Raw genomic sequence first — 14,259 nt, 5'->3', positions numbered from 1 at the left:
TCTTATAGATTTAAGTGATTTTTGAAACACAATTCTGGCTATGAAGGATGTCTAAATTTAGCACCCAATCCATATATAAGATATGCTTAATCTGTACGTGTAAACTAGACTTTGGAAGGGAAAGAAGTTGACTAGTAAGGAGGAGATGCAATAGGAGATAGCACTCTCTCTTCAGACAGACTCTTAATCTTCCCTGGTGGTCCCTGCTTTAGGAACTGCACTTAACTATAGATAATGAAGTTCACTGGACTGTAGTAAATAACTCTATTCAGCCCATTCATACCCTTTAGGGAGAGGGGGGAAGATAGTTTAGCTGAAGGGTGCCTCTGCTCATTTATTCCGCAATAGTCACTACTTGATAAATGGAGCTAATCCTCTACAGAAATGTCCCAATCACCTTTGTAATTACTTACTATATGGAAACACAGTGAATGTGGCCTTAATTATAGTGCTATAAGATATGAAGTCTGAAATGCATTGTTATCTATATAAAATGGAAAGACACTGTGTATTCATAAAATCGAAGATTATATTTAGTGTGAAATGGTTTTGAAGATCATAAGCAAACTTGCAAATTAAAAGTGACTGATAAGACCTACTCTCACGTTTCCCTTTCTATATAATAGGGTAAATAGTAAGATTTAAAAGTCGTATTTCCAGGGTTAGAATTTGAAATCTGTTAAATTTGACTATGCTGAAATTCTTAGGCACATGAAAATTTTAAAATTGGGTTATTATTGTTAGCATTTTCTCCCTTAAACAGTCTACATGATTCAGTGTATCAGAGAAAATGGAGAAGCTCTAAATTAAGGTGAATTAATAATTCTGATTTAGAGCAGAGGCAATTTTAGCCTGGCTAATTTTTCATATCTGCTCAATTAACCTCATAGTGCTTTAGAACAAAAGGCAGTGTGATGAGTATCATTTAAATTAAACAAATGCCATTTATCTGTCAAGGTACTGACTTATATCAGCCACTCTAAGCCAAAACCACAGTATCAAATGGAGTGGACAAGCAGTGGGCCACTGGGATTTAATTCTCCAGCATTTGAGAAATCGTGCATAGCACCATATGTGAGGCGTGCTATTTAATGAGCTCTTCGAGATCATCTAGAAAAGCCAGGTTAGGTTATCTACCCAGTAGCATTTGTAAAATACCTAGTTAATATTCCATTGTGACCCTTGTCACCAGGGAGAGGCACTTTCTTCTGAGAGTGAGGTCAATGATTTCTAATTAAACATTATACCTCTCATTTTACATTCAAGACATTTATTTTCAGAAATTGGAAAACAGGTATCATTACGGAGTTGCCGGAGTATCTTTCTATTTAGCAGCTACAGTCACCAATGATGCGTTCCCAATAAAGCATTTCTGTTCCAAACAGATACAAAATTTGAAAAGAAATTAGTTGAATACACAATTTACTAGAAAAGAGAATTAATTACTCCTACCCAGCATTCACACTCTTCATACGGACAGGCATTATACATTTTAAAATCATTATCTATGTTTTGATAGTCAACAGTTTATTTATTATAGTCTGGTCTCTTTTTCAATAATTTTTTTAAAAGTCTATCAAATGGAATTTAGAATGAATTTTCACTCAATAATCATTTCGTAGATACCCAGCTATATTATGAATTTTAACATGAGATATCAAAATGCACTTTGTCACAGAGCCGTTTTTATCTCTGTTCAATAATATGAAATTTTCTTCAAAAAACCTCTATTAAACTTATGAGACCACATAGCCAGCCTGTGAGAAAGGCTGACTAAGATCTAGATGTGTGTAGTAAACATGACTAATGAACAAGATGAGGCAGGAAGGCAGAGGCCCTTACTGAACAAGACCTAGCAGCTTCCTGAGTTTGGTTTAAGCTAGTGAGGTAAGACATCAGAAGAGAAGGTTGATTATCTGTTTCTCAACACTGCTCCCAAATAGGTCCTACAGAATCAAGTTCAACCCCAGTAATCAAGATTCTACAAACTAAATGTACTTCTCTAAATTTCTGTGAAATGTTGACTGCCATTTAAAAAGGCATCACAAATTAGAGATAACAGTTATTCTGCTGCTGATGAACATAAGCATTAATCACAGAATTTCAATTGGTTTTTACTGCAGTGTTTGGGGCTCTGGGTACTGGAAGCATCAGGAGCACCAGCCATGACCTCCTGATATCAGAAAAAGTGGCAATTTTAGAGAATTCAGGAACTGACTTACCACTTTGGATAGCAGCAATATTTCAAGATAGTATCATGTTATGAAAGGAGAAATGGAGAATTTCATCTTTGTACATTAGAGATTGAGTTCTCTTAGCATATCTCAGACAATCACTCAAAGGTAATTCCAGAAACATTGGGGATGAACTTGCACAGGACTACAGTCTCCAAGGGATCACTGGGGACAGAGCTAGAAAACTTAGAGCTGTGGGTGGTACTGTTGTGCAACTTCTTCAAAGAGTATGAAGTGAGAAATGGCAGTTTGTCCAGAAAACTTATGTTTTCATTTATTTATTTGTATAAGGTAGCACATAAGGACTACAATTATTTTTTAAGACTGTTTAGTATCTTATTAAAATGTCAAGTGCTGAGTCTAATCTCTTATAAACAATACTTCACTAAAAATTTGAGCAACACTGAATATATTAAAGATATTCAAGTGTATGTTTTTCAAATTTCTACTAATATATACTAGTATCAGCTTTCCCCACTTAACACTGGAAATAAATGGAGAAACATTACAAATTTAAATAAGCTAGGTTTTTCACAATTACTAGAAACCACAATTATTTTTACCACATTTGTATATAATCATTTTTAAATTATTTTTTCACTTTGGATTTATAGAGCAAAATTACATAATTTGAATTAGATACTTACTTAGGAATAGATTTAAATGTTTATGTTATTCAGAGAGAAACAGTTATATAAATATTAGAATACTAGGGACAACAAAAGATAAACCGTCTCAAAATAATGGGTCTTCATCTATTTATATAGCTCAGAGTATTATTTCCAAATGACACTCATTACGTAAATATATTATCCTGAAAGGATGGCTTATTCTATATTGCATATAAATTTCAGGAAAATCGAATAGGAAATAACTCAAATTTGATAGGGTAGGACAGTGGGAGTTGTAGCAAGAAAACATAAGAATTGCCTAGGTAAGCTGGATTATCAGGCAAAAAAACATGAGACCAGGATAAGGGGAAATTTTAAAAAATGAGTAGAGGTATTAGAGTTGTAAATTACAAAAAGAAATTAAAATCTTGCACACAATGGCTAATACATTTTACATTTTATTTCTTATGCCAGTCCTGATTTTTATTTTTTATATAAGAAATATCTAATGCTGTATTCAGATTGAATGGAAAAACATACTGGAATCAATTATTGATGTGTTTCATTAATAAGAGAGATAGTTGGCAGAGCAGTAGGACTGCATGTTTGACCTCCTTGGTATCGATATTCTTCTGTAAGAAAAACTCAAAACATATCAGGAATTCTATAATTCCATTTCTCAATAATAATACTTTTTTTTTTTTAAGATGGAATCTTGCTCTGTCACCAGGCTGGAGTGCAGTGACATGATCTTGGTTCACAATAATACTTTCTCTTATAGATCTTAGTTCTATCATAGGTTTGGTTCTGCAAGATCTTGCATTTATTTAGACACATTTAGACACTCCTCTTCTTTCCAGACACATAACAGTAATAGACAAAAAAGAAAAAAAAACAGATGAACCAATGAGAGAAGGAAATAATCAGGCTTACAAAATAGTCATATCTCTGTGAACTAAATGGGATAGAAATGCAAAGTGGTGAGTTCTGAAGTGAGCTGAACTATAAGCAAGTTGGCCTTCATGTTGTTTAGAAGCAAGTGGACAGATCCGGCATGAACTTCCTCAGAGTATTAGATGTAGAAGTTGCTTTATGCAAGGCAAGGCCTCAGAGTCAAGTTGACACTTGAAGCAAAGATTGAGACTGGTCTCAAGCGTTCAGCAGAGAAGGCTGAAGAAATCTATTGCAAACCTTTACCTGGGGCTAATCTTAAGTGAGGCTGCTGGCTTACAGAGGCAAGAGGAAAGGTAGTCTCATGACAGGAACTCAACAGCCCACTTATTAAATCAGTGATTGAGTTTTAAAAATTTTGCAATATCATTGCACTGGAGGAGCACTAATCTGTCAATAACTGGCCTGGTGAGGAATTTGGAGTCTAAAATGATGTGAATAATTGAAAAACCAACAAAAGGTATGTAAAGTTGAGACAAAATAAAAGAGAGAAATGTAAGCCTGCAAACAAAAATTCAAACAGAAGAAGATAGCTAATGTTATGGGAGACAGAAAATGAAACCAATGCTCACTAGATTAATTTATTCAGATTAAATTAATATATTAGAACTTTTGATAAAGGTTTTGAAAACATGTTATGTAAGGAACACAGAGATTACAGAATATATGTTAGTGGTATTATAAAATGAGAACAGGCAGAAATGGGACAAGAAGAAGTGAAAATGTAGAAGGGAGGGAGAGATGTAAAGGGAAGAAAAGGGAGTTCTTCAGACTGAAATGAAAGGACTCTAAACAGTAATTCAAATCTACATGAAGAAATAAAGAACTTCAAAAAACATAGCTACGAAGATAAATACAGATATTCATAGTAATGTAGTTTAGTTTTACTACTTTTCATTCCCTAAAGAACAAATACATAAAACAGTAAGTATAAATGAATAGTGATGGACACAAAATGTATAAACATGTAACTTGTGACAATAATTAAAGAGATAGTACAGCTATATAGGAGCAAAGTTTTGTACACTATTGAAAGTAAGTTGGTACTTATTTGAGCTAGATTGTTATAGATTAATACATTAATTATAATGCTCAGGCAACGATTAAGAAAAGAACTAAAAATTGTATAGTATAACAAATGAGAAAAGGAATTGAAATGGTACAGTAGAAAATATCTATCTAATAAAAAGGAAGACAGTAATGGAGAAATTGAGCAATAAAAAGACATGTAAAATGAATAGCAAAATGGCAGAAGTAATTCCTTTCTTATCAGTAATTACATTACAACAAATGGATTAAGTGCTCCAATTTAAAGGCAGAGACTGGGAGAATGGCTTTTAAAAAATGATCCAACTATATATTGTCTATAAGAGACTCACTTTAGATCCAAAAACCCAAATAATTTAAAATTGAAAGAAGAAAAAATATATCCCATACAAAGAGTAACCAAAAAACAGCAGTATGGGCTATACTAATGTTAGATAAAATATATTTAAATACAAACATTATTATAAGAGACAAAGAAGGACATTATATTCATACCCCTTATCATGGAGATGTGTTCCGATATCCCCAGTGGATTCCTGAAACCACTGATACTACATATACATAGTGCAGAAATCGTTTTTATCTTCTCCACAGTTTTACAGATATAACATTCATTTTTACTATAGATCTTAGAAACCTTAGCATACAATTTTTTGGTATTAAATGTAGTACTTTCACCTTTACACTTAAAAGAAGCACTTTACAGCTTCTCTTTGGCATAACTGAATTGCCGGCATCACTACCTTAGTGCTTTGGGGCCATTATTAAGTAAAATAGGAGTTACTTGAACACTAGCACTGAGATACAGTAACCATGGATCTGATACACAGCTACCCAGTGAATAACAGGCAGGTGATGTATACAGTGTGGATACACTCGACAGAGGGGTGATTCCCATCCTAAGCGGGACAAATCTCATGATGACACAAGATTTCATCATGCTACTCAGAATGCTGTCCAATTTAAAATTTATGAATTACTTATCTCTGAAATTTTGTATTTAATAATTTTGGGTCACTATTGACCACAACTGAAACCACAAAAGGCAAAAATGTGGATAAGGAAAGATTACTGTAGGTAACAATAAAGAGGTCAATTCATCAAGAAGATGTAACATTTATGTTACATTTATGCACCTAACAAGTCTAAAATATATGAAGCAAAACCAGGCAGAATTGAAGGCAGAAATAGATAGTTCAATAATAATAGTTGGCGACTTCGGCACGTAACTTTCAATAATGGGTATAACAACCACGAAAAAAAAAAAGAGAGAGAGAGAAACAAGTGCACAGAAGACTTGAACAATACTATAAACCAATTAGATCCAACACACATATAGAGAATGCCCCACTCAACAGCAAAATACATATTTTTTCTCAAATGCACATGAATATTCTTCAGGATAAAATATTTTAGGGTGCAAAAATCTCAAATTTTTAAAAACTGAGTCATATAAAATATCTTTGTCAATCACAGTAGAATGAAATTAAAAATCAATAGCAGAAGGAACTATTACAAAAATGTGGAAGTTAAACAACACAGTCTTAAAGAATGGATCAAATAATAAATTATAAAATTGAAAAATCCTTTCGCTGAATTAAATTAATATTATTAATATTAATATTATCATTATTTAATAATATTGACAGTATAATTAATAACATATTATATTAACATCATTTGATGGTATTGATATTATTAGTATAATATATAACAAATATTATTAACAATAATATTGATATTAATATTAATAAGCTGTGAAAATAGTGATCAGAGGAAAATCCTTAGTGCATTTGAGCTGCAATAACGAAACACCATAAACTGGGTGATTTTATAAATTATAAAATTTATTTCTTACAGTTCTGAAGGCTGAGAACTCCAAGATCAAGACGCTGGTAGATTCAGTGTCTAGTGAGGGCTCGCTCTGTGTTTCATAGATGGCATCTTCCAGCTGTATCATCACATGCTAAAAAGGGGCAAAGCAGCTTTCTGGGGGCCTATTTATAAAGGCACTGATCCCATTCATGAGGTTGGCTCCACCTTCATGACCTAATCATTTTCCAAAGGCATTACCTTCTAACATTGTCACGTTGATGATTAGGTTTCAACACATGAATTTTGGGGAAACATACCTTTCAGGCCACTGCAGAAATTTATAGCTATAAATGCCACATTAAAAAAGAAGGAAGGCCTCAAATTAACCTAACTTTACAAATCAACAAGCCAGAAAAAGAAGAGCAGACAAAATCGAAAACTAGTAGAAAAGAATAATAGTGATTAGAGATCAAATAGTGAAGAGAAAAATAAAAGGAATAAACAAAACCAAAATTGGCTATTTGAAAAGATTTTAAAAATTGACAAACTTTTAACTACTGTGAACTAGGGGAAAAAAAAGACTCAAACTACTAAAATCAGGAACGGACATGAGGATATTACTACCACCATTATTGAAATTATAGAGGATTATAAGGGAATAATGATATGAACAATTGTAAACCAACAAATTGTGTAATCTAGATGAAAGGGATAAATTTCCTAGAAACACAGAATCTATCAAAATTAATCAAGAAGAAATACGAAACTGAATACCCCTAGAACAGATAAACAGATTGATTACGTAAGCAGAAAACTTTCAACAAAAAAGAGCCCAGGGTCAAATTATTTAACTGGCAAATACCACCAAATACTTAAAGAAAAATTAACACCCATCTTTCTCAAACTCTTTTTGGGAAATGGAAGTGAACATTTCCTAATTTGTTCTATGAAGCCAGTATTAACCTACCACCAAAGCCAAAGGCATTACAAGAAAACTGCAGACCAATACTACTCGTGAATAAATACAAAAATCTTCAACAAGCTGGATCCAAAACATTTTAAAAGATTTATACAGCACAACCAAGTAGGACTTATGCCAAGTATACAGGTGGGTTAAAACAAGAAAATTATTATATCTAATATGCTACATGAATAGAATGAAGAAAAATACCAGATCATCATAATTGATATGAAAGGCATTTGGCTTTTTAATCAAATATTCAAGATTTGAAATAATATAAATATTATTTGTATTTCTTGAAAAGAGCTCCAGAGGAAGAAAAACTACAGCAAACATACTAATAAGTAAGCACCACCTCTCATTTGCTGAAAGACTGGGACTACAGCAAATGGGGCATTGTGATTCTAAAAACAAATGTGAATGTTGTAAATCCAGACAGTAAGAATATCAATGTTGTAAGCTGAAAATGTAGAGAAAGATTGAGAAGGTAGAAATTAGTTTAGCATGGTTATATATGCATAATTTATACTTTGAGGTCAAATATTATTTTAAACTGGTAATTAAAGTGAAAAAGTATAATCAATTAAAATAGCATGGTAATGGGGAAGGAACTTAAGAAGTAGAGGTAGGGAGGAAAATACTATTTTTATTAGTGTTTCTAGAGAATAGTCTACAAATATAGTCCAAAAATATAACGTGTCATATCATATTGTGGCCATAAAGTTAGCTTCAAAATACAGTACATATACACCATGGAATACTATGCAGCCATCAAAAAGAATGAAATCATGTCTTTTACAGGGACATGGATGGAGCTGGAGACCATTATCCTTTGGAAACTAACGCAGAAACAAAAAAACACTTATAAGTGGGAGAAAAATGATGACAACACATGGACACATAGAGAACAACACACACTGGGGGCCTTTCAGAGGGTGCAGGGTGGGATGAGGAAGAGGATCAGGAAAATAACTAATGAGTACTAGGCTTAATACCTGGGTGATGCAATAATCTGTACAACAAACCATCATAACACAAGTTTAGCTACATAACAAACATGGACATGTACCCCTGAGATTAAAATAAAAGTTAAAAAAAATAAAAAACATAAAACTGTTTATGTCCCCTTTTCTCAGTGGACTATTATAAAGTTGTTAAAAAGTGTTAGATACCTCTACATATACAGGTATTAAAAGATATTCTAGATCAAGGATCGGCAAATTTTTTTTTCTGTACAATACCAGATAGTAAATATTTTAGTCTTTGGAGGTCATAAGGTCTCTGTTTGGTGTTATAGCATGAAAGCAGCCGTAAACAAGACAGCAATAAATGAGTGTGGCTTTATTCTCGTAAAACAAAAGATGGACTAGATTTGATCTGTGAGCTGCAGTTTGCCAAACTCTGTTACAGCTAAAATGGTAAGAGAAACAATCAAGGTACAAAATAGTGTGTATAAATATGATGTGATTTATATAGAGAACAATATGCATATACTTATCTATGTATTAAATAAAGCTGTAAACACAAACAAAAGACTAGTAACAGTGATTTCCTCTGGAGAGGGTAACAGAGCTCGGGACAGGCTGAAAAGACAGCATGCATTTTACTGAATACCAACATGCACGTTTTGAATTTTATATGATGTTCATGCATACCTATTCTGAAACAATAGTAAATAAAATATTTTTAAAATAAAATAGAAATATATAAAAGAAAAAATATAATTAATATAGAGTATTAACAAAGCCAAAAGTAGATTTTGAGAAACTGATAAAATAAACACATTTCTATAGGATAGATGTTAAACAAAAGTAGTAGAAACAGGCCTCAACAAAATTTGCAATGTTTTTATTCATTAAAGACATCTTAAGCAAATTGATTCTCATGACATAGGTGCACACATTCCGTGTAATTATCAGGGATGCCCTGATGAAACTCGTAAAGTGAATTAGCCATAAAAGTTACCACGAACTTTTCTAACTAGAGCCATTTTGCATATTCCGTTATTTATCCATAGAATCAGTCTCATTATGTATTTTTATGCCACTATGCCAAGGGACAACATGAATAATTTTGAATTTAATGTTAGTTTATGCTATGAATCTTAGTGAAAGTTTTTTTGTGTATGTTATGTTTTGTTTTCACAGTAGGGTACATCACTAAGAAGCATTGATGTAATCTATCAGGAAATGGTGTAAAAATGTAGACAACATTTTCCACACATTTTTCAATCCAAATGAAAAAAAAATTCCAGTACTAAAATGCAGGTTCCTTTACATTTTATTGGCTCTTTTACTATTAGAGTAATGCAAATAAGATATTCGGCAACAGTATTTTAGCCAAATATGGTTAATTGCTTAACAATTTTGGACTAGCCTCCATTCAAGTGCTTAGTAGCCACATGTGGCAAGTTTTTACTCTATTAGACACCATAGACAATACCATCCATGTAGAAAAAAATTTCCATCCAGGCTTTCTTCAGTGTTTTTGAAAATCAACTTTATTGAAGTATAATTTGCATACAATTAAATACACAGGTTTTAATTGTGCAATTCAGTGCATTGTGATGAATTTATACACCCATGTAACAACAACCTATTACACAGTTCCCTATTGCTGCTGTAACAAATAGCCACATTTAATAGTTTAAAAGAACATACATTTGTGATTATAACTCATACTGAAGTCCAGAATCCTAAACTGAGTATTATGATGCTAAATCAAGCTTTGGGCCTGGCTGGTTCCTTCTGGAGGCTGGTGGGGAGAATTAGTGTCCCTACATTTTCAGAAGTTGTCCTTCTCTTCTAGAGTTGTCTGTATTCCTTATTACATGGCCCATTTTTTCATCTACATGTCTTCGGTCATTGTATTTACTTTTCTAACTTTGATCTTCTTGCCTCCTTCTCATAAGGAGCCTTGTGATTACTCTAAGTCAAGCTGAATAATCTAAGATAATCTCCCCATTCTCAAGATCCTTAATCTAATTGTAGATGGAACTCTCTCCTGCCACGTAAGGTAACATATTCACAGGTTCTGGCCATTAGGACTTAGACATCTTTGGGGAATCATTCTGTCTACCACACACCACAAACAGGATAGAGAACATTTATGTCATAACATAAAATCTCCTTATTCCTTTGCAGAAAATCCTCACCAACACCTAAGCCTCCAAATCACTGATATTATTTCTGTCACTTTAGATTAGTTTTGCTCATTCTACAGCATCATATAAATGAAATCATAAAATACACACTATTTGTGTCTAGCTTCTTATACTCAGCTATAGTGTTTTTGAAGCTCATTCATAATTTTGTGTATATCAGCAATTTCTTAAACTTTATTGCTTAGTGCTGTTCTATTATATGATTATACCAACATTTTGTTTGTCCACTCACCTATAGATAGACATATGGGTTGTTCTCAGTTTGTGGCTATTTTGAATATAGCTGCTATAAGCATATACGTACAAGTATATTTGTAGATGTATTTTCATTTCCTTTGTGTAAATATTGAGAATAATTTTTTTGTTTTATTATTTATGTTTTATGTTTTATTATTTCATTTTCATATTAGAACTTTAGCTTTTATGATTAGGCCTAGGACAACCTAATTTATTATAGAAATAAATTAGATGTATGTTTAACTTTATAAGAAACTGAAATGTTTTTCAAAGTAATTTTACTAGTTTACACTCTAAAGAATGATATAGAAGGATTCAGCGTTGCCACGTGCTTGTCCACAATTGATATTTTTAAGCTTTAACTGTAGCCATTGAAATGAGTTTGAAGTAGAATATCATTGTGGTTTTAATTTGCGTGTTGATGATTAACGACTAAGCGTCTTTCCAAGTATTTATTGACCAATCGTATATCTGCTTTTGTAAACCATCAATAAAATCTTTTGTTATTTTTAAATTTTATTATTTGTTTTTTATTTCAGAGTTGTAGCAATTCTTTGTATATTCCACATGTAAGTTCTTTGTCAGAGGTATGCATTGCAAATATTTTCCCCCAATCTGTCGTCTTTACTGCTCATTTTCTTTTTTTGAGACGGAGTCTTGCTCTGTCACCCAGGCTAGAGTGCAGTGGCGCGATCTCTGTTCACTGCACGCTCCACCTCCCGTGCTCACATCATTCTCCTGCCTCAGCCTCCCGAGTAGCTGGGATTACAGGTGCCCGCCACCAAGTCCAGCTAATTTTGTGCGTGTGTTTTTAGTAGAGATGGGGTTTCACCGTGTTAGCCAGGATGGTCTCAATCTCCTCACCTCGTGATCTGCCTGCCTCGGCCTCCCAAAGTGCTGGGATTTCTCATTTTCTTAAGAGTGTCTTTTGAAGATCAGATGTTTTTCACTTTGATGAAGATCGATTTTTCTCTTCTATGATTTTGGTGCTCTAAAGAATCTTGTCTTACTTTAGTATTACAAATATTTCCTTATTTGTTTTATTATAATAATTTTAGCTTTTATAATTAGGTCTAGGGCAATTTTTAAACTAAATTTCTTGGTGGGCTGGGGTAGGGATAAAGGTATATTTTTTCTTTATATGTATATCCAACAAATTTAATACTATTTAATACAAATATTTCCATTTTCCCTTTAAACGAATGGATATCTTGGCAACTTTGTCTGTTAACTTGCATATGCCGGCCTTTTACTAAACTCTATGTTTGTTCCATTCACCATTTGTCTACCCTTATACCGCCATATTTTCTTTCTCAGATTTTTAACTATAACTCTTTTTAATTTTATTTTAAAAGTTCCTCTAGGAATTACAATAGACACTTTTAAATTATTACACTCTGCTTAAAATTAATAGTTTAGCAGTTCATACTTCTCCACCCTTCAGAGTCCTAAGACTCAGACAATGATACACATCCATTTATGATCCTCTGACTTTTTGGCTATTGGTGTTTTACATTTTACTTCTACATATAAAACTCACCTAACAATTATAATATGTACTTTAGTCATTTGTCTTTTAAGAAATTAAGAAAAATAGTTAGTCTCATGTATTCAACTACATACCACTTCTCACACTCCATCTCTTGTTATAGCTCTCATTTTCCACCTACCACCTTTTTAGTTTGCCTGACAAGCTTCTTTCAGCATTTCTTGTATTATAGGTCTGCTGGGAACATATTCTCTCAATTTTTGTTTATACAAAAATGTATTTCACCGTAATTTTTGAAGGATAGTTATATTGTCTGTAGGATTCTAGATTGACATTTTAAGTAACTAAATACATTTTTAATAATTATTAAAGCCTTTTCTGCTTTCCAACATCTGGAAGGTCTTGGAGTTGGGGTCTGTTACTATTGATTACATTTTTTCTCTATATACAGCACATTATATTACCTTTTTGCATGTCATATTTCATTATATACTATATGTTGCATATTATATGTTACAAGAAGCCAACTTTTAATAAGTTTCTAGTTTTTTCTGGAAAACAGTCACTTTACTGAAGCCTTCATGTGTTTCTTTCAAATACTGGTTCTAAACTTTACAATGGAGGCTCTAGAGTAATCCTTACTCTAGGGCATGGTCACCATTTCTAAGCTGCAATTTTCTTTAGTGTTATAGCTAAATGACAAAGTTTCTCTACTTCAGTTGGCGGAGAACTCCAAAGTTTCAGAGTACTGTACAACCTCGAAGATTTCCAACTGGTCTCAGTGTTGTAGCAACTACACTTTGCTAGCACTCAGTGTTTAATCCTGAGCTTGTACAGTTCAGCCCTAAATCTGTACCCTAGAACTTAAAGTGTAGTAAAAAAATAAAAAATAAAAATAAAAAATAAATATCACATTACAAATCAATCAATAAATAAAAAGCAAATATTTGGTAATGATGAGAATTAGTTCCTAAAACTGATTTTTTTTTTTGTGGCTGAGGATTTGCCTCACATACTCTTTTCCTTTTTTCAACATTACTCAAATTTACAGTCTTACAGTTATTGTCTTTTAAGAAAGAAAGTCTCATGGTATAAAACTGAAATTGACTTTGAGGGACAAATTTATAAAACATCATTTTCATACTTAAAGTGTTTCTAAAAGGTAGATTTTCTATGTATGTTCAAATGTACTGTATAAAATTATGTTAAATTCATACATGCTTTATTCGAAAACATATCCAAGTAGAGTATCTAGGCTTTCAAAAGCATTCAGATTCTGCTGGCTTCTTAGAAAGCGGCTGCATTTATGAATGATATATATCCAAATACATAGCAAAGATTTGTCGTGTATTGTCCCTATTTGTTGTGGGTGATTTAATTTCTAAAAATTTTCCATCAGTCCTATTTATTTCATTTCTTGAAAGAGGCTTATTGTTGCAGCCTACAATCTAATGTGAAATTGCAGAATGCTGGCTCATTACCCCTCAGAACAAATCACTGCATTGTATCTTTTATTCAAAACTCAGTTTGGTATCTGCACCGTTGAAGTCTATGGTTTTACACAAAGTAAATATACTGACAAAACTGAATAAAGTCTCAGGGTTCCTTAAAAAGTGGTATCAAATCTGTTTGTATTTTACAGAAAATTCCCAGGAGTAATTTTAATTTAAGAGCGTTACTTGAAAAAAAGAACGAACCTAAGTTAAGGGAGATACACCATGGAAATGAAATTTTAATTCTTTTGGCAATTC

The sequence above is a fragment of the Nomascus leucogenys genome, chromosome 2 (assembly GCF_006542625.1).
Source record: "Nomascus leucogenys isolate Asia chromosome 2, Asia_NLE_v1, whole genome shotgun sequence".
Lineage (NCBI taxonomy): Eukaryota > Metazoa > Chordata > Mammalia > Primates > Hylobatidae > Nomascus > Nomascus leucogenys.
The sequence above is the reverse complement of the archived record's forward strand: the minus strand, read 5'-3'. Positions refer to the sequence as shown.